This window comes from Ursus maritimus (genome assembly GCF_017311325.1).
Source record: "Ursus maritimus isolate PB19 chromosome X unlocalized genomic scaffold, ASM1731132v1 scaffold_X1, whole genome shotgun sequence".
Classification (NCBI taxonomy): domain Eukaryota; kingdom Metazoa; phylum Chordata; class Mammalia; order Carnivora; family Ursidae; genus Ursus; species Ursus maritimus.
The window spans coordinates 92,325,054-92,346,105 of record NW_024423319.1 but is presented as its reverse complement, the minus strand read 5'-3'; positions in this window follow the sequence as shown (position 1 = coordinate 92,346,105).

The following is a 21,052-nucleotide window of genomic DNA, read 5'->3' as shown; positions in this document are numbered from 1 at the left end:
GCAGGAAATAGAAGATATAAATGGAGCAAGAAGTTACTATGCTCATATACACTTTCTTTCCTTTCAAAAGCACTGATCACCAGTATAGACATGTGAGGAGAAATGTCCAATCTGTGACGATCGCTATAATATGGAATGAGTCTTTGGAGGATTGAAAAGTACAGGAAGTGAACCTTGGCTGCAAATCAGAATCATAAGAGGAGGTTTTATTTTATTTTATTTTATTTTATTTTTTTATTTTTTTTTATAATGATTTTTTATTATATTATGTTAATCACCATACAGTACATCCCCGGTTTCCGATGTAAGGCTCGATGATTCATTAGTTGTGTATAACACCCAGTGCACCATGCAATATGTGCCCTCCTTACTACCCATCACCGGCCTATCCCATTCCCCCACCCCCCTCCCCTCTGTGGCCCTCAGTTTGTTTCTCATAGTCCATAGTCATAAGAGGAGGTTTTAAAAATTAGGCTAGACCCCACCTCCTGAGATTCTGATTTAATTGCTCTGGAGAGGAGCCTGGCATCAGTAGTTTTTCAAAAGCCTCTCCCGGTGATCATAACATGCAGTCAGGGTTGAGGACATTTGGTGAAAAATCCTTTTTTTCCCCTTAAAACAAGGTCAGTTCGTTTTTTCTGATTAAGACTTAAACATAGTTTTGCTGGAAGTTAGAGCGATAAATTATATTAATTCTTGGGGCTTCTTTGTGACCTATGATTTGGCCCTTCATTCATTCATCAAATGTTCTTTTAGCACCCACTATATGCCAGGCATTTTGTTAGAGCAGCGGTTCTCAATCAGGGGCGATTTTTCCCCTTCGGGCTCCTGCAAACATTTGATAACGTCTGGAGACATTTTGGACCATCATAGCTAGCGTGGATGCCACTGGCATACAATGAGTAGTGGCCCTGGACGTGGCTAAACATCCCACAATGCACAGGGCAGTGCCCCACAACAAAACTTATTTTACACCAAATAATAGTGTTGAAGGTGAGAGACAGGAAAAACTCCCTGTCTCTATGGCATTTATCTATATTTGTATGTATATGTGTATACACGTGTATGGGACATCAGGTAGTGAGAAGCGTTACAAAGATGATTTAAGCAAAGTAAGGGAATGAAGTGTGATGGGGGAGAGGCTATTTTGGTTGAGGTGATAAGGGAAGGCTCCTCTGAAAAAATGTTTAAGCGATCATTTGAATGATGTAAAGAAGTGAGAAGGAACTTGAAAGTTAGATTCGAAGTTGGATTCAAAATTGGAAGTTACATGAGAGAGAACATTGTGTTTTCTCAGAGCAGAACAGAGTGGTCCTGATTTCAAAGCGGAACCAGTTATGGAGGCCTCGGGCTCCAGTCACATTCAGCTCTTGGAAGTGGGAGAATAGTAGGATTAACTAGGGTTGGGATGTTTCCAGGTGATTTTAACTGAGGAAGAGGGGATCGTGGGATTTGAAGGCATTTTCAGAGGGGGAGTGTGCTGATAGATCATGGATTCCAAGCTGAATAAGTAGCAATGAACAGTGAAAAAGCAATAGGATCGTGGCATCCAAGGTCCAAATGGGGTCAAAGAATTACTGCGGTGAGGGTTTTAGGAGAAGTGAGATGGGAAGAAACAGAGTGAGGGTCAGAAAGTCAGATGACTGAAAAGAAAAATAGATCTAAGGAGCAAGGAGGGTTCTCTCTTACTTGGTGCTTTCGTTGTAGCATTATATCATCGTACCGCGGGCCTAGAAGCCGGGGAAGGCGTGCATTCCTAGGAGTATAAGAAGCTTGGTATTGGTGTCACAGCTGGTGGACAGTGTTTTTATCAGCTTCTGGGGCTTTTATCTGATGTCCTTCTCTGGCTTTTTGGTATTTGGGGTGGTCAGGGGGACGTGAGTGAAAAGGGATAGCTGAGTACAAGGCCTAGCTTGCTGCACCATGATTAGCACCCTGGCTAGGGGGAAGAAAGCAGGCACCAGGGAAGAAAAGGAAAGACTTGCCTATACAGTTGATGCCTTTCCTGCAGACTCATAGATTCTATATGAGATATCTAGCTTATGTTCTTTCCTGTCTTTCCTGTTGTAGTCTCTGCCATGAATTTTTATCAGGGACTTATTCATGCAGCAAAAGATGAAATTACATTTAGGTCTCTGGTATGCTCTGCTTACTCACACAGTTGCAGGACAACCATGAGAATGTTTTGGCTAAGGTTTAGGGGATTCATTTATTTGTGTGTTTTGGTCCCTCCTCTTGCCATTTCTAGCGACGGCGGCAATTTTTGAACCATTCGTTAAACAAAAAATTTTACTCACGCTGTGGGTAATCCACGTCCCAGCTCATGCACAAATTACAAACCTGAAACAAATCTCAGCAGTCAGAATATTTCCTTACGTCACAGAGAAAATAAAATCTTATTTAGTGTCTCTCTTTTAGTGGAAAGAAATGCTGACCTTTTAATTCAGGGTATAGAATGTGACCCTGTTGTCTACTATAGTGCTTTATTGCCCTGAAGGGAACCATAAACTGGTTAAAAAATAAATGTACTTCATGAGTCAGTTCTGTACTGATTCAGAGAAAGAACAGGTGCAAGGAAACTATTAAGTCTCACCCAGCTCTTAATTTCTGTGATTCTTCTAAACCATATCTCGTAAAGGACATTTCTTGATGATTTTTGAAGGGCCGGATAAGGTATTTACAAGCATAAAATGCCTCCATTAAGTTTAGTCATTTTTGCTCTTCACAAATCTGCGTCCTTATCAGAGGAAATCATTCATTGTCCAAGTTTATATGCTAATGACCCTCTTCATAGTCAAAGCACATTATAAATATTTATTCATAGGCCAGATGAGAACCTTTAGAGTGGTTAATTTTAAAACAAAGCAACTTTTGTGCAGGGAGAAAATAACACTGAATATGAACAAAATGGGCATTTTGTGCCCTGGTTTCCACATAACAAAGCATTTGCTAAGCGCTAACGCTAATCATGTGCGCTTATTCAACACATGATCCATCCCTAGTTTTCAATGCATAATCAAATATAAACATAGATGGATTGACCTCAGTTGACGTGGAGGGATCGTGCGTATTTTTCTCATCGTAACGATTGTCGTTATATATCCTCCTCCTTAGGTCAAGATATGGACGATACAGATGTTGAACTAGGTGCCAGGACAACATGATTAAACATTTCCCATTCCTCTATTCCAAGCTATAAAACTTAGGGATCAGCACTGATGGAAATATTCGAGGCCCAACTGTCTCTTTCCAGACACAGACAAGGGCATGGAGAACAATAAAGACTGTTCCGAAAGAAGTTTCTGTCCCCCCAGGTCTCACCTCTGTTTCACCCCTACTTAATGTTTGATGGAATGGGGTGGGGTTCAGAGCTGGGAGAGTGCCAGTCATTATGGTGAGGACTTCGAGTCCATGTGGCCCGAATTTGTTCAGGTGGGAAGAAAGCCCTCACTGGGGGGTTTGCACGGGGCGGGGGGACATCTCTCCCAGAGTCATTATGGAATTTGGTTTTGGCTGTTTCTTTAGGAACCATCACGAAGTGAAAAAAGCTATGATTTTCTTCGATTCTTTGTTGGCTAGACATTAAACATTTGAACGGACCCAGCTCACTTGCCTTTTCTCTTCCGCCTACATCAGGCTGGTAGAAAACGCCCCTCAGCGAACCTCTGATACTTCTCCGGTCTGCTCAACGCTGCTTCCCCACCACGGCTCTTGCACACATTCTCTCACTATCCAGCCCTGTGACTCCAGAACTTTCCTGTCACTATCTGCATATTGCTTCCCACTGGACCAAGAAACAGAATGCATCGTATGAGGCCTCCTTTCACTCCTTGCCACCTGCCATGAGAACACACTTGCATGCCTTGCTGCAAAAAATACTTTTCTTCCTCTTTCTCCTTTGTTTTTCATCTCACTCCTTCTAGGGTTTACTGTAACTGCCCACCTGTTTGTCTTGTATCTGTCACACAAGTGTAAACCTCCCAGGGGACCTGGTCTATTCTGCTTCTTGTATTACTAGAGCAGAGAATGCCTGATTCATAAATGTTTTTGTTTTTTTAATGAATGAGAGCTAAGAGGGACGTGTGGTGGGGCCGAATGGTGTTACAGAACCCAGAATGTTCTATGGTTCCACTTCAATTATTTTGTTCCTTTTGAACTCTCCTATGTGAGTCTTTACTCACATAGTTGTCTTTCATCCACAAAGCAGTGGTGCTTTGGGAATAACTACCTGTAGTTGCTTGTTTACTTCTAGGCCAACACAGTCTCTGTCCTTGACCAGTTGTCAAGTTTATGGCATTCATACTGTGCCGTGCTACCAAGGGACTACGAACGTGTAAATTTCTCAGTGAATTATTTATCAGAAAGTTTAGTAATAAAACTCCACTTGAGAAGAGGATGCTGCAAGAGAAAATGTTTCGATAGAAATATACTTACTTATTCCTTCATATTTACTAGAGCCATTACATAGTACATGTTAGATACCAACGACATGGTTGGACATAGTGTGCTTTTACCAAAGAAAAGCATTCAGCCATTTATATAAACAAGGAAGGTGAAGGTCAACTTCAGAAAATAGTATGTCATCCACTAGGGGGAAAAACTGTTTAAGGCCTATCATTTGGAGGTTATATTTGAGGTCAAAATAAAATGAATCATTCACTTCCAGCTATCACATATCACATTGTGAATTTTTTTTAAAGACAAGTAGGAGGAAAAAGCAGTATCAAATCTGTTTCTGTGTCACCTTTCATCTCCGTAGGCTAAAACAAATTTTGGTGGTTTGTCTTTGCCCAGCAGACTTGGATTTTTTTTTTTAAATTTGGAATAAAATTAAATACATATTTTTATTTCAAATAGCTATCTCAACAAATGTCTGTTGATGGCTTGCTATGTTGGACCACTAGCCTGGACATTGAGGGATGGGGGATGCAGGGCAGGTGATGCTTTAGCTGAGCTGACTCGTGAAAGAGTGCAGATGGTAACCAGGCTAAGAGCAGTGAAACTGCCAGGAAGAAGTAACAGAATGTTCAAAAGCATGAGGTATGAAAAAGTACAATGCATGTGGAAGACTACAAATGCTTCCATTTGGCTAGAGAAGGGGTACATGTGGAGATATAAAAGTAGGACTCCTGAATATGGTGGGGAGGGGATATGCAGAGTGAGGAGAAAAAGGAGCACCAAGGTTGAAATACTGGGAAACACTCACATCCAAGGGGTGGGCATCAGAAGAGCCCCTGAAAAAGACAGAGAAAAAGCAATTATAGAAGAAGTGATATCACACACTGAGAAAAATACACAGAGTGACAGAGTAGCTAAATTACACTAATGACTAATTTTTCACCCTCCTTATGTCTGCTCCTTGTATTATGTACATTTTCAGTGCCCTCCCAGTCTAGGCTTGACCACATGACATACCTCACCCAATGGAATGTTAGCAGATGTGACACAAACAGATTTGAAAAGCAGTTTGCACAACTGGGCCTGTGCTCTCACATCTCTGCAAGGAGAAGGACTAGCCTGGGTAGCTCACTGGACACAGCAGAAGGATAAGCCACCACCAGCTAAGCCTAGCCTATATCAACCAACCTCCATCTGACCTGCACACCTATGTTGAAACAGTCAGTGATTATTGTCTTAAGCCACTAGCTTCCAGAGTGGTTTGTGATGCAGCAATAGCTGACTGATACACAGTTTTGAAGAGAGAGTGGTTAGTGGTGTGGAATGTCAGGGAAAGAATTATTAATTGAATTATGCAATTAGAAGGATTCTGCTGACTTTAATCAGAGCTGTTTCAATGAGGTCTCGGGGGGGGGGTCAGAACCACAACTGCAGAGCTTTTGAAAAATATAAGGGTAACACAATCTATCATTGTGTGGTGACAGACTGGCAATGCAGTGTGGAGATATAGAGGGCAACAGCTAGAGGAATATGGATAAAGGGAAAGGGTGCTATCTGAAAATAGTGGAGATATGAGTACTTTTTTTTTTAAGATTTTATTTATTTATTTGACAGAGAGATAGCCAGTGAGAGGGGGAACAGAAGCAGGGGGAGTGGAAGAGGAAGAAGCAGGCTCCTAGAGGATGAGCCTGATGCAGGGCTTGATCCCAGAATGCCGGGATCTCGCCCTGAGCCGAAGGCAGACGCTTAACAACTGAGCCACCCAGGTGCCCCGGAGATATGAGTACTTTTATATGCTCAGGAGACAGGACCAGCAAAGAGGGAGTGGTTGAAAACACAGGGGAGAGAGGGAATGACCTATGCAGAGTGATCCCTGAACAAGTAGGAGATGACCACTAAGGCAATGAGGAAATTGCTTTGGTTAGAAAAAAGGGTACTTAGGGGCGCCTGGGTAGCTCAATCAGTTAAGCATCTGACTCTTGGTCTCAGCTCAGGTCTTGATCTTAGGGTTGTGAGTTCAAGCCCTGCATTGGGCTCCACATGAGGCGTGGGGCTGACTTAAAACAAAAAAATAGTGTACTTCTCCACTGAGCTGGGAAGAAAGAAATTAGAGTGGGAATAAAGATAAGTTTCCAGGAAAGAATGGAGAAGAGGAAGAAAAGTGAAACAAGGAGTTCTCATATTATGGCTTCTATATAAATACAAAAGGGTATTGGCCCAGGCACTTTTGCAAAGTCATGTTACAAACAGTAAGAAGAGTGAGAAAACTTAATTGCTGCTATTAGGTGAAGAGAGGAAGGAGTTACTCCAGTGTGGAGTAAAACTCAGGACATTTTACCTACTAAAGCTGAAGATAAGTTTATATTGGTAAGAAAACATACTTGTATGATTTCTCTAGATAGGCTTTGTAATTCAGGTCTGGGGGTAGGTGGGCAGTTGGAGGGATTCTAGTTTGGAATGCTGCAGGGCGGTGTGATAGAAGGCAAGATATAGTGAATGTAGAAGGACCAAACAGGAAAGGGAGTTGTATCAGTACAACTGTGTGATACAGCCATGAGCAACAGAAAACCTGACCGTATGTAATAGCTCAAGTAAGTAAGAGAGTGTTTTTCTCATACAACAAAAATCCTGAAGAATGGATCTAAAGTCACGGTGTAACTCCATGTCATATATAACATCGATATATCATTCTTTTTTGTCATCCTTGTCACATGGCTTTGATCTTTGTGGGTGCAGTATAGTTGCTGAACAATCATGTCATCACATCTGAGTTCGAGGCAGGAAGGAGGAGGGAGTCAAGGGCTTTCTCTTAATGAAGATTTCTTCAAGAAGGGAAGCCTTCCACTGTGACTTCCCCTAACCTCTTTGGACAGAACTGTGTCACATTGCACCCCTCCTTACAAAGGCAACCAGAAATTCAAGGTCTCAATTTTCCAGCATCTATTGTACATCCCTATGTATTGCTCGGGGAGGAGGGGTTCGATACTGAAGTGAACCAGTGTATAGTGTCTGTTACAGACGCGCTATAGACCAAGACGTAGCTGACACAATGCAGGAACACGGAGGAACCAAAGATAGAAACTTCCAACAAACTTGAATATCAGACATGGTGAAAAATATGAGAAGGCTAATGCTATTGGAGGTTAAAAATTCTGGCGTGAAGGAATTTAGGGAATGAGAGATGGCCACTGAAGAGCCCACAAGGGTAAAGTTTCTTTAAATCGAGAAGGTTAAAGAAAAATCATACTAGAAAGAATCTTCCGTATGGATATTGACATTTCTCAGAATGATGGAGGGACTTGGGGCTTGAGTAAAGTAAAAAGTTAGCATTGTTCATAAGGAAAATAATACCCCTTTCTGTATATTATATCAGTAAAGAAAACAAGTACTGTGGCACATGTTTAAAACCTGTAAGAAATCAGGATGAGTCCAAAGAAAATCAGACAGCAGGTCCACGAGAAGGTTAATATTCACTGATCGTGTCAGTTAGCTACTGCTAAATGTCATCCCTCAAATGATAACCATCGATAATGTTTTGGAAGTCTATTGATTGGCTTGGCGACCTTGCTGATGTAGGCTGGGCTCAGTTTATTTTGTCTTGCCTCATTCATACGTCTCTGGTCAGCTGTCTGGTCTAGGGTAGCCTCAGGTGGGATGATGAGGCCCTGCTCCTTGTGCCCTCTCACCTTCCATCAGATGAGCTAGGACTTATATAAAGGAATGGGTCCAAGAGAGAAAGCAGAAGTGCAAGGTTTCTTGCCACCTAGGCTCAGAATTGGAATGATATCACTACTTCTGTACTGTGTTGGCTAAAGCAAGTCACAAGTTGGCCCACATTCAAAAGGTAAAGGAAAGGACTCCACCTCTTCAAGGGCGGAGCGGAAATATCACAGCCTGAGGGGCGTAGATACAGGAGGGAGAGGACTGGAGCCATTTTTGCGATTAGTCTACCACGTTGTTTATTTTCTTGAGTCATTAAAATTCATGACCACAGTAAGTCTGACTGTATCTACTTCATGAAAATGAGCATAAATGCTTACAGCTTGACTAAGTGGCTTCTCTTAGATTACTGAGATGAGGTGATTTGAAATGGCCGTAGGTGGTAGTCATAAATATGAATGGACATAAGCCACTCAGAAGTTAGAAGAGTTCTCTGTTTCTAGGTTGAATTGTCAGCTCTAGTAGCTACTGTGCATACTGAGCTCTGTTGCCATTTCTTTAACAATAACTTTACTCTCATCTCGCCAGCCACGTAATACGTACAGACTAGCTATTGAGTTGCTTGGCTCCCATGTGCCTGATTTATTAAGCCACTTGTTAGAACGCTGGTGAAGCTCAGGCAGATAGTTAGAGCTTTCTGCTATTTTCACAAGAGCTCTGAGAGAGGGGAGAGATCTTTTTGTAAACCCGGTGATCCTTCACACATCTGACACAAACAATATCAAACCTGGCATTCTCAAAGCTGTGACTACCAAATCTTCTCCTGACTGTTCTCCCGTCAGAGCACACACACATCCATCTGGGTCAGCGTGGTTCCTTCTCTCCCTTCCTCTTCCCCTCTCCTCTCACCCCCTTTCCAAGTTAGCTCTGTGTGAACACAGGTTTCGGAAAGAATAAAAGAACACTCAGCCTGCTTTCCCTGGATGAGTGAGTTTCTCTAACAATGATGCTCCCAAATGCCACAAAGAAGCTGTTGTCAGGTTGTGGAACCAGAGTGGGAACCCAACTCCCTCACCGATTGTTCTTCGATGGATTCCTTCAGGAGCCATGAAACAGAGGAGATTTAAGACCAATAATAGCTCTTCACGGAGTTCAATGAAACGTTTTTTCCCTTGAAAGTCATTTTATTTCCAGTGGTACTTTCCATGCCAGTGTGTTAAAAAATGTCACTGAATCAAGCTTTTTATTAACTTGTCAGTGTATCCGAAGTGTTCTACAGAACCTCCATGGGGGATTTTCTTGTCTTTTAAACCTACACATTGCCACATAGGCTTTCCTCCCTAATTAGCACTGACAGGTTCTCTTTAGAGGAACTATCCCACTCTCAGGAGTACATGAGGGAACATGTGGGTGGAAATAGATTTGGATCATTTGCTAGACACGGAAAGAGAAACCAACAGTGCTAATGGCATATGGCTGTGAAGGGAATATTGAACAAATAAGTCCAGGGCAGTGAAGTCATACAAGTCAATGGTGGATTGAGGTAATAACACAGGCTGCTTATTCCAAGAGAACTGGGACATCTTGGACCCTCTGGGGACTGAGATTTTCCCCAGCTCAGGGCCACATTACTGAGTCCACAACCTTAGTCCACACTGTGGGATCTGAGATTGTTCTGTGGCTACCATTACTCACTTTATGGAAGTCTCGGCCAGTTACTTGGTGTCTGGGTGTTTTCCAGAGTTCACCTTCCTTGATTCCACTGACTTTTATGGCTCTGCACTCTGGATGCCCATTTGGTTTCCTGCCCTTTTCCCCATTCCAATGTACTCAGATTTTGAAGAGATTATGAATATACCTTCAGATCACTAGAAATTCATTTGCTTAGCCTCAGGTAAAATCCAAATTCATTTGATATCTACAGAAATAGGCCAGGAAACTGTTGGCTAGTTTTGGTAGAGTCAGCCCTATTCTTTAGCCCAGAAGATTCCCATCTCTGTAGCATGATTCTGAGGTGTTAGACCCTGTCTACCACTCAGACATTTATAAAAACACCTTCCCAGCAGATCCCAGGTTCCTACTATTAAAGAATCATTTTTACCAGATCGAAGTTTGAAATAAAATCATTTGCAACTTCCATTCAAATTCTATATTTTATCCAAACATATTATTAAAAGTCAAGATAGTATACTGTTGGATCTCTGGTTTCAGCTTCAACATGTAAAGAGTTTTGGACATTGTCAAAAAGCTGAAATAAAAAACCAGTGATTTTTCTTGGACCCCTTAAGAGAACTGAGGCTGCAGGGCAAACCACCACCCCCAAATCCAGAGACACGATCTTTTTACCTAGAGTAGAAGTGGCTAGAGCCATAAACTGGTAGGAACACCAACATGGTAATTTTGAGGAATTCCTGGAGGCTGAATGTGGACCAGGATGAAAAGGAAAAACCCCTGGGTGATGCAATCTTGTGGGGGGCCCATACTTGGGGATTTACCTCTAAGAACCCCACAAGGTTCTCATGATGAAGAACTGGAAAGATCCCCTGGTAGCTCTGACAACGGGAAAGAGTAGCCACTGTGAAATAGGTCCAGAGTATTCTCTAAAATAAAAGCCTACTCTCCTGGGGGTAATTACTTTACCAGAGCCTTATTCCACTTTGATGAAGGGCATTTCTCCAACTCCATTCCAATCTAGCCTTCCTTTCTTACCTAAGAGGCAAAAAATAAAGATAAGAAATGCTTGTGAAGGTCGCAGCCCAGGGATATGGGCCCATTAAAAGACTGGGATTTCATCATAAGCTTGCATGATGCTTTCACTCACCAACACCTTACTACCACACCATCGGGGCTCCAATATAATAATGGTGGATTTCAGCCAAAAGAGCAGGAAGAAGGAGACTCTCTCTGAGGAGGAGTATCTAGGGAAGCCCAAAGTCAATAGGGGAGGCAAAAACTGGTACACTGAAGGCATTTGAAACCTCTGGCCCCTACAGCTACAGGAAAGCATTAAACAGAGCCAGATTAACTCTTAGCCAGATTGACATGAAACCTCATGCAAAAGGCCTATTTACCACAGTTTCCATTATCTATACAGTGTGTCTGGCTTTCAAGAAAAACATTCAAACTATGTTAAAAGACAGTAAAAATCACAATCTGAAAAGACAAAACAAACATCAGAACCCTACTTGGTTCTGACACGGACTTGTGAATGATCAGACAGTGGATTTAAAATAACTACGATTAATATGTTAAGGGCTAGGATGGATAAAATAGACAACATACAAGCACATACAAGATGAGTAATTCGAGAGGTGGCAAGTCTAAGAAACAGTAAAAAGAATGCTAGAAATCAAAAACATTGTAATAGAAATGAAAAATTCCTTTGATGGGCTTGTCAGTAGACTGGATGTAGCCAAGGAAGGAATCAGTGAGCTGGGACACAGATGAGTAGAAACTTCCCAAACTGAAATGCAGAGATAGTGTACTGTCTGAAAACCTTTAGCAACATATAAAACAGTAATTTTCCCCATAATTACATTTACCAAGCAATTAAAACCAATTTTGAGAAGAAATATGAGATTGCATAAGGATCATGCCTCTCAATTAAAAAACCATATTGGTCCATAAAATGTCTCAATAAGCTGATTACTTATAATCAACTAATTTTGAAAGAGGAGGAGGCTTTCTAGCAAAGGCATTAATTAGTGTCTTATTTGAGACAACTGGAATTCTTATGGAAGCACCCTGTTCATATTGGCTCAGCTGTTTTAGCAAAGACTAAATAACAATGGCTTTAACAAGAAGAAAGATTTGTTTCTCTTCCATATGAAAGTCCAAGCTGATAGATAGAACAGAAGGGTAAAGAGGCCCTGGTGAACAGGGTTAGCAAGAGACTCACATAGCTTTCTTCCTGTTCCTGTTATCAACCGCTTAGTTGTTTCTCATCCTCAGAGTCAAAGGAGATGACTCATCACCACATCTGTATTAACCCATGGGTGAAAAAAGGGAATATGAAGTAAGGGGCAGACATCTTCTTTTTAAGGATAAGACCCTAGAGTTGCACACCAGTACATTGTTACCACAACTAGCTGCAAGGGGGTCTGGGAAATGTCATCTTAGCTAAGTGGCTACCTAGTTTCGAAGGGGAGGTTTCTAGTACTAAAAATAAAAAGAAAGAATGAATATTGGATACATTTAGCAGTCCAGGCCCCGGTCTGCTCTCTGGCCACCCAAGTATCCATGAATACCACTTTCCCCAGGAAACAGCACAAAGAGCCATGTAGTTACTTCATCTAACTCAAAACCCAGCATCTCTGTGTGATGCATATTTTTGTTTTGTTTAGTTTAGTTTTTATTTAAATTCCAGTTAGTTAACCTACAGTGTAATATTAGTTCAAGGTGTACATAATACAGTGATTCAATACTTCGAGGTGGTACATGGTTCTGACGTTGAGGTTTGGATGTGACTTCTCATGGTCTGGCAACCTGTAAACGTACAGGCAAATGACCAGCCATATACCATGGTGAGAAGAGATAGGATAACCACAGTTAAAGCTCCCGTTCAGGGAAGAGGAGGAATGGAAACACATGACACTCATTATCCAGGACGGGTAGCAAATTCTGCTGCAGAGCAATAGTGACAAGTTCGTGCCCTGGTGGTGGAGTGCCACCGGGTTCTACTCTGGGCCTAACTCCCTTGTCTCTTATTCTGGAGGGCTACATTTGAAACGGGCATTGGAGAGTATACCCTCCTGGGGGCTTGCACAGCTCTTTATAGCTCAATTGCTACTAGTACAGATCTGAGGGAGTAGGGGTTGTTTTAGGGTTAAAACAGGTTTTGTCATTACAATTCCACCAAGAAAATGAGCAAAGTACTAGTTTGTTTTCAGTCAATTCCATGCGAAAGTAACCAGGGCTAAGTGGTTCTACTACTCTGTGCTCAACCCTCGTCATCTTCCTCAAGCATCTTTCTTCTTCCTCAATATAATGGTGGCTACCTTGAAGGTGCTTGAAGCAGTGAGCTGGGGAGACAAGGCAGAACCCTCAATCTGAACTTTCCCGCTGGTCTAGCTCCTGTTGTCTGGCAGAGAACAATCATGGGAGATGCTCTTGAGAGAAAGAGGCTGAGAGCCACAGTCTGATCTCCATGGTGTTGGGAATGCAGTAACAGTTGTTCCTCCAAAAGTGCCAGACCTCAAACGATCCGGTTCTCAATTCAGATTGTAGGCTACGGGCTGAAAGCATCCCCGAGTGGAACTCTATTTCCTTCCATCTTTGTTTGCAGATTGGTTAACTCTTGACTGTGTTGAGTTCTTGACCGTAGTACTTGGCTCAAAGAAGCCAAGATATACCAACAAAGTGATTTTTGTTAACTCCCTCCCAGAAGCTACAAGATCAGTAGGCAAATGGCCTGCTTTTTGATGCACAGATGACAGTTTTACCAAATGTTGGCTAAGACACAGTAGGGGTCACCATCCTTCCAGTCGGAATTATCCGTTTACTCACTGCCTGCTGCCCAAAGTGCTAAGCAAATAGCACATACTTCATATTTTGTTAAGTCAGCCCTGTTTCCCGTAGCAAATTCAGTGTTAGTGTGTTTGGCCACCTTAACAGAGGTCAGATAACAATGATCTTTTAAAAGATAGACAACTTATTGTTCCCTCACAGAAAGTCTGACCTGGGACATAGACTGAGGAATAGGGAAACTCCTTTAAAAAGTCATCCAGAGGGGCGCCTGGGTGGCTCCATCATTAAGTGTCTGCCTTCGGCTCAGGGCCTGATCCCAGGGTCCTGGGATCGAGCCCCACATTGGGCTCCCTGCTGGGAGCCTGCTTCTTCCTCTCCCACTCCCCCTGCTTGTGTTCCCTCTCTCGCTGGCTGTCTCTCTCTCTCTCTCTCTCTGTCAAATAAATAAATAAATAAAATCTTAAAAAAACGTCATCCAGGGACTTGGCTTCCTTCTTACTTTTTGTTTTTCCAACTCCTTGGATGTCATCTTCATCTATTTTGTTAAAAGTGGCCCACCACCACTTTGCATCCTGGACCGCAGAAACAGGGAAAGGGGAAGTGGAAGGCAAGAAGCTTCCTTTTAAGAATGTGACAAAAGTGTCACACATTTCTTCCATTCAATGGTGTGTCAGAGCTGTCTCACACAGCTTGTACCAGCTCCCAAGAGGCAACTGTTAAACTTTCAAGAATTTTGTGTTAAACACAGCTGTAATTAAAAACTAAATTATATAAATTTACCATTAAACAAAATGTATTTTAAAAAGGTAAATATTCCAAGCTCATCTTAGCTACTTTACTACATTTTACTATTATCTATGCTATTGATGCTATTTGAATCTATGCTATCCATATGACAGGAATATTCTATGATGGTGTTACTGCCAATCTCTTCCCAATTCTGCATTTGGTGACATTGTATCTTGAAGTCAGATGTGGTGGGAGTATTTACACCATAGAAATCAGCAAATGCTACAAATCAAGGCTCTTCTCCCCACCCTCCCACCCCAGGGAGCTGGTGGTTAAACATTTACTGACACATAATTGCTTCCACTATATCTCTTTGGCCAGAATTTACTCACATGGCCCTATCTAGCTGCAAGGGAGGCTAGGACATGTAGTCTCCAGCTGCGTGGCCATATGCCCAGCTATAACACAGGGATTCTATTTCAAGGAAGAAGAAGAGAGCATATTGGAGGACAGTAAGCACTCTCATGTTTTGGTGTAGAAGAGTTAGCTCTGGACAGGTTTCTAGAACTGAGATCCACTCTGTCACTCGTTCCTTAATAGAGATGGTAATAAACTCAAAATAGAGATTTTAGTGCTTGCCTAGTTCACCATCACAGGCTTAGTGAAAATTAGCAATTTCAATTTATTATTGTAGACCAAGCACATAAAACAAGCCTCTACCCTGTGTCCAGCTCCTAGAAAATGAAAAAAAAAAAAAGAAAAATAGAAATAAATCTATAAGTGTTCTGGAAAACAAGAAAGTGAGCCCTTTGTACCTCCAGAAACTATGAGGAGTCACAGAGGGCAAGAACAATGATATAGAATTTAAGAATGTAACTAAAACCCAAAATATGCCCAGATAAGAACTTTATACCCAGCTCCACTTTTAAGGAAATCCAAATTAAAACAGTGAGTATACTCAGATATAAAAACAAGTCTCTGCTTTTGATTTGCTAAGGAATTAGAAATTGGAGGTAGCTAGCCTCTGACTCCTCCTTCCTTCCTCAAAGCAGTTCTTATAAAAGGTGAGTTTTGTTTCAAAATTTTAAGTCTGTAGGTATTTTTTTCTGCTGATATACCAAACTCTACAATTTAGTGCTCAATAGAGACTCCTAAGGCAAGAAAAGATATGACCAGTGACTAGATGAAATGCTTATCTTGGGTATTTGCTTGCAGAGTAAATATCCATGTGAGCTGTTTGCTCTTTCTACATTCAAGTATAATGAAGATGTTTGGACTATGGAATATGGTCAAAGACGTGTCTTATGCATATATAACTTCTATTAAATAAGCATTCTTTCCAAACATTTTATCTTTTAAATCATGTTAGAACCAAGAACAAAAAAGCCAGAAGTAAAAAATATTCGCAGGGTGATGGGTGTTAAACTGTTCACTTCCTCCCACAAAAAAATAAAAATGGCAGGTGTCTGTTTTTAGCAGCATTTTCCACAGGAGATCAGAAAAGCCATTACAGGGTTATAGATGAATTCTTGGCATTTGATGATAAGAATAAGTAGCACTTCTATGGATTGAACACAGCTGGAAAAGGCTGCACAGATAAACAATACTTTAGGATGTTGGACATTTGGATTCTGGCAGGAAGGAATATAAAATTATAAAATTTTTATTTTTTAATTGTTTTTTTATAAAATCACGTTTAAATGGTGTATCTATTTCTCATTCTTTGATCATTGCACACCTTCTTGTAATCATATCGAGTGCCTATTCTATGTCATGTGCCGCTAAGCCCTAAAATACGCACGTGGCTGCCCTCAAGGAACTTATGAACTAGAGGCGAATAAAAGATATTTGAGCTCAAATTTTTGTAAAAATATCGAGAGCAAATACATATTGACTGTCCCATTTTTAAAACAAATGCTGCCTTTCTCAACAAGTTGGGAATGCCTACGTTAGATGTGTGATAGCAGGCAGGAGGTCTGTAATTCCTCAATTTCTTCAGCATTCAAAAAGCACAGCCTGAATGCCCTAGTTTAGAGGGAGAGATAAATCCTTTATAATTAGCCCACTTTTCCCCTAAAGGGGCTGAACTGGGAGAGGAAGGAGAGAGGACAGGACTGAACTAATAGTTTTCCACAAACACCTTGAATCTTGCTTTTAGCTATGACAGGAACCAATTTTAGTGATGTGTATGTAAGAACTGGCTTTAGTGATGGGGCCAATTCCTTCATTTTCTGGATGAGGTGATTGAGGTCAGAGAGGTCCAGGGCCTTGCCCAAGCTCCCACAGAGAATAAGTTGGCAGATCTGGACATGGAATTAGGGTTTCCTAGTGTCTCATCCGATGTTTACTCCACTCCATTCTACTTGTCCATCTTTTTTTTTTTTTCAAGCACAGGACTTAATTGTTATGCCTATAGTAACCGTTTACTGTGGGAACGTCTGGTGATCTCCCATTTGACAGCTGGCATCCAAAATTCTAAGTATCCATTTGAGCAACTGGAACAGAAGGGACAAAGTGAGGGATTCTCTCACTTTTTTAGGAGAATATCTGGATGCGATCCATGATCACTACTTTTTAATGTTGTTAAATATAGCCGTATTCAGTAATTCAAACTATACTGTGCAATGATAAACACTTCTCTACCATGAACGTCAAGATAGCAGATGGGAAGGCAGGGTGTGTGGCAGCTGTCTTGCTAGCCTAGGTGGAAGAGGCTGGCCCTGCCATGTGCCCTGGGAGTGTTACTGGAAGCTCAGCATAGAGACTTCATCCAACTCTTTCAAAGCTCATTCTGTGTGCTTTTAACGTTCATTTAAATTCCCTTCCTGCTTAAGATTCTGAAGACTGACATCTAGAACTTGTCAAATAAACCCACCCAAAGCATCACAGCCAATAAAGGGGGAGATCTGGGCTTGAAGTCAGGTCTGACCCTCTTAAGTTGACACTCTAACTACTTTGATTCTAAGGTCTTAGAAAGAAAAGGGAATGGTCTTCCTTGCCTTTACTCCAGAGTGACTTTCTTTAGTTTTCAGAAGCAATGATACCATAAATTGGGAAGCCTTGGAAAGTGAAAACTCTCCAATCAGACAATTTATTGCAAGGATTGTGGGTTCCGTAAAAGAACTGGAGTTATGAGCAGGACTGAAGAGGACATATGCCTGCTGCTTTTCTCAATGCTGGATCAAGGGAAACTTAGGGGCCCTGGATGTTAAAGGAAAAACATCATGGGGCGCCTGGGTGGCTCAGTCAGTTAAGCATCCAACTCTTGGCTTTGGCTCAGGTCATGATCTCAGGGTCATGAGGTTGAGCCCTGAGTCAGGCTCTGCACTCAGTGCAGAGTCTGCTTGGGATTCTCTGCCTCTCCCTCCCCTCCCTCTGCGTTCTCTCTCTGCCTCTCTCTCTGAAATAAATAAATAAATAAATAAATAAATAACTTAAAAAATAAAGGAAAAACCTCAGGCTGGTAGTGGATAATTAATCATAGCAGCAAAGAGTACTGAGCAGACCCTGCTAGTAAAGGGGACTGTTTCTGCAGAGGTTGTAACAGGAACCCTAAGTGCCCTGAGAATACTTACTGTGGGTCAGTGAGAGATCCTCGGGCCCTGGGGGACTTTAGGCTGCAACATTTGGTTTGTTGCAGATTGTTTAGCAGAATCCTACTTCTGAGTGGCCACGGCTCTTCCAGGTTTGGGAGTTGGTGCCAGGCTACTGAGCAGTGCAATGTAGACAATTCTCCAGGCTCATACAAAACCAAACCCAATCAAACCAAAACAAAAATGAAGCAAAAAAAAGAAAGAAAAAGTTAAGCCGACTCTTTTACAACAGATATCACTAATCCTAGAGAATTTTTAGATGCCGCATACACTTTCTGTTTTCATCATAAGGAAGCCAAGTAACTCCTGGATGTGGAATGCGCTGGTATTGGGGGATAATCAGAAAAGAGTCTTCATTAGAAATATTGAGAAGCAGAGTGCAATTTGCCTAATAATAGCCCACCCAGTGGAATAGAATTGCTTAAACTTCTCTTGGGTGCTTTAATCTCAGTTCTGACAAAATGAACGCCTGTTGGCAATTTAACAGTTCCTTGGTTTTTAGCTGAAAGAAAATCGAATAAATGGAGTGCTGCTAATGTTTGAGGTAAATGTGCAGTCTTGCAGGACTGGAATTAACTTGTTTTCCAAATAGATAAAAATATATTGTAATTATACTTTGAATTAACTTGTTTTCCAAATAGATAAAAATATATCATAATTATACTTCATTGAATCTTTTTTCCTGCATTGTTTTATCTTCATGATGTTACACTGTTGCCTGCCTGATTTCCCCAAACCTGTTATTTGTATATTGGCCTTGTCACTCTGAGAGAAAATTAAAGGGGAATCACATGTCTTTTTAAGTTTTGTATTTTGATTTTGCTCCATGTAGAAGAAGCATCCAAACACACTCCAATTAAAAATGGTCAAAGGATTTAAATAGTCATTACTCCAAAGAAGATATCACATGGCCAGTAAGCACCCGAAAGATGCTCATCACTATTGATTAGGGAGATGCAAATCAAACCCACAATGGGATACTACCTCACACTCACTAGGATGGCTATAATTGAAAAAAAAAAAACAGATAATAGCAAGTGCTGATGTGGATGTGGAGAAATTGGAACCCTCAAAGGATGGTGAAACATACAGTTATCATATGATCCAGTGATTCTACTCCTGGGTGTATACCCAAGAAAAATGAAAACATACGTCTATACAGAGAAGTGTACATAAATATTCATAAGAGCATTATTCAGAGCAGCCAAAAAAGTGGAAACAACTAAAATGTCCATCAGCTGATAAATAGATAAATAAATTGTGGTATGTTCATACAATGAAATATTATTAGGCAAAGCAAAACACAGCTGACCCTTGAGCAATATGGGTTTGCACTACATGGGTGCACTTATATGCATATTTTTCCCTATAAATACAGTGCAGTACTAGAAATGTATTTTCTCTTATAATTTTCTTAATAATATTTTTCTCTTCTCTATTGTCAGAATACAGCATATAATGCATATAATGTACAAAGCATGTATTGATCATGTTTATATTATCAGTAAGGCTCAACAGCAGGCGCTTAGTAGTTAAGTTTGGGGGGAGTCAAAAGTTCCATGCAGATTTTCAACTGTGTAGAGGTTGGTGCCCCTCACGCCCAGGTTGCTCGAGGGTCAACCATAAATGAATAAAGTACTGAGACGTGTTACGACGTGTGCTGTAAACCTTGCCAACACGATGCTAAGTGAAAGAAGCCAGTCACAGAAGACCACATATTGTATGATCTTGTTTATGAAACATCCCAAATCAGCAATTCTGTAGGGACAGAAAGAGATTATTGGTTGCTTAGAACTAAAGGAATGGGGGAAATGGGGAGTGAATGCTAATGTGTAGAGGGTCTCTTTGTGGATTGATGAAGTGTTCTAAAATTGATTGTGGTGATGGTTGTGCAACCCTGTAGTATACTAAATGCCATTAAATTGTATACATTAAATGGGTGAATTGCGTGGTATGTAAATATATCTCATATACAGCCGAGATTTATATGCATATGTATGTGTGATTGTGTGCGCATACTTGAATAATCCAAAGAACTTGCTATGAGTGTATGTTTTAAGGCAAATATCTCAGGCTTACTTAGAAGGAAGAATGGCATGGTTCTCTCTATCCCTTGTGGGCATGTTGGCAATACTTTGCAGCTGTTAGCATCCCCTTACACTTTCTGGGCATCTGGTAGATGCGGGGGAAAGGGACTCTCAGAGCCAGGAATGCTTAGTGGGAACCGTATGCATGCTAAACTCACCCCAAATCGTTCATCTCTTTGGAGAGATAGAAAGTGATTGGAGTGTATGAAGCAACTTCTGCTGGGGTTTAATTCAACAGCCCCTCAATGTGCATCGCATTGAGGTGAGAACTGTGGGGAAACACAGACAGATGGGACAGGGAGATTCCTGTTTAACCGGCCAACAGTCTGTGAGTGGATGGAAATCAACTGCTAATCTGAGAGCTAGATGTACTACCAGTCCTAGATATACTGGTGATGAACGGGGAGTTTAGCACAGCCACAAAGAACAGGTTGCCCTCTGGCTAGATAAATAACAGCAAAAGGGCATAATTCTATTCAGTGGATTTAAAGCATGTGACCTTGGAGCTGGTCACATGTGAAAGCATTTTCTCAGATGTACTGATGATTGTCAGTACGTGTCAAAGGTTTTATTCAAACTTACGGCAAGTAAGGGTGAAGAATCTTTCTGGACTAGGAATCTTGAAATTATTTTTTTGAAGTATAACAATCATACAGTTATGTTTGAATTTTTACTGTTGTGTAACCACAGTCCAGATCGTGGTACAGAACATTCCCACCTCAGGAGAAAGCGCCGTCATGCCTCTTCCCTATCAATGCTGCCTGATCTCATGCAGGTCACCATGGACGAATCTTGCCTGCTCTTGAACTTCACATAAATGAAATTACAGCATATGTTATCTTTTGGCCCAGCCTTCTTTTGCTCCACAAAAAAATGCCCGTGAGCATTATCCATGTTTTTTTGTGCACCAGTAGTTCATTTGTTTTTATTGCTGTGTGGTATTCTACTGTATGAATACACCACAATTTACTTGTCTTTTTACATGTTCTCAGACATTAGAATTGCTTCTGGTGTTTGGTGATTAGAAATAATGCAGTTGTGGGGCTGCCTGGCTGACTCGGTCGGAAGAGCATGGGACTCCTGATCTTGGAGCTGTGAGCATGAGACTCTTGATCTTGG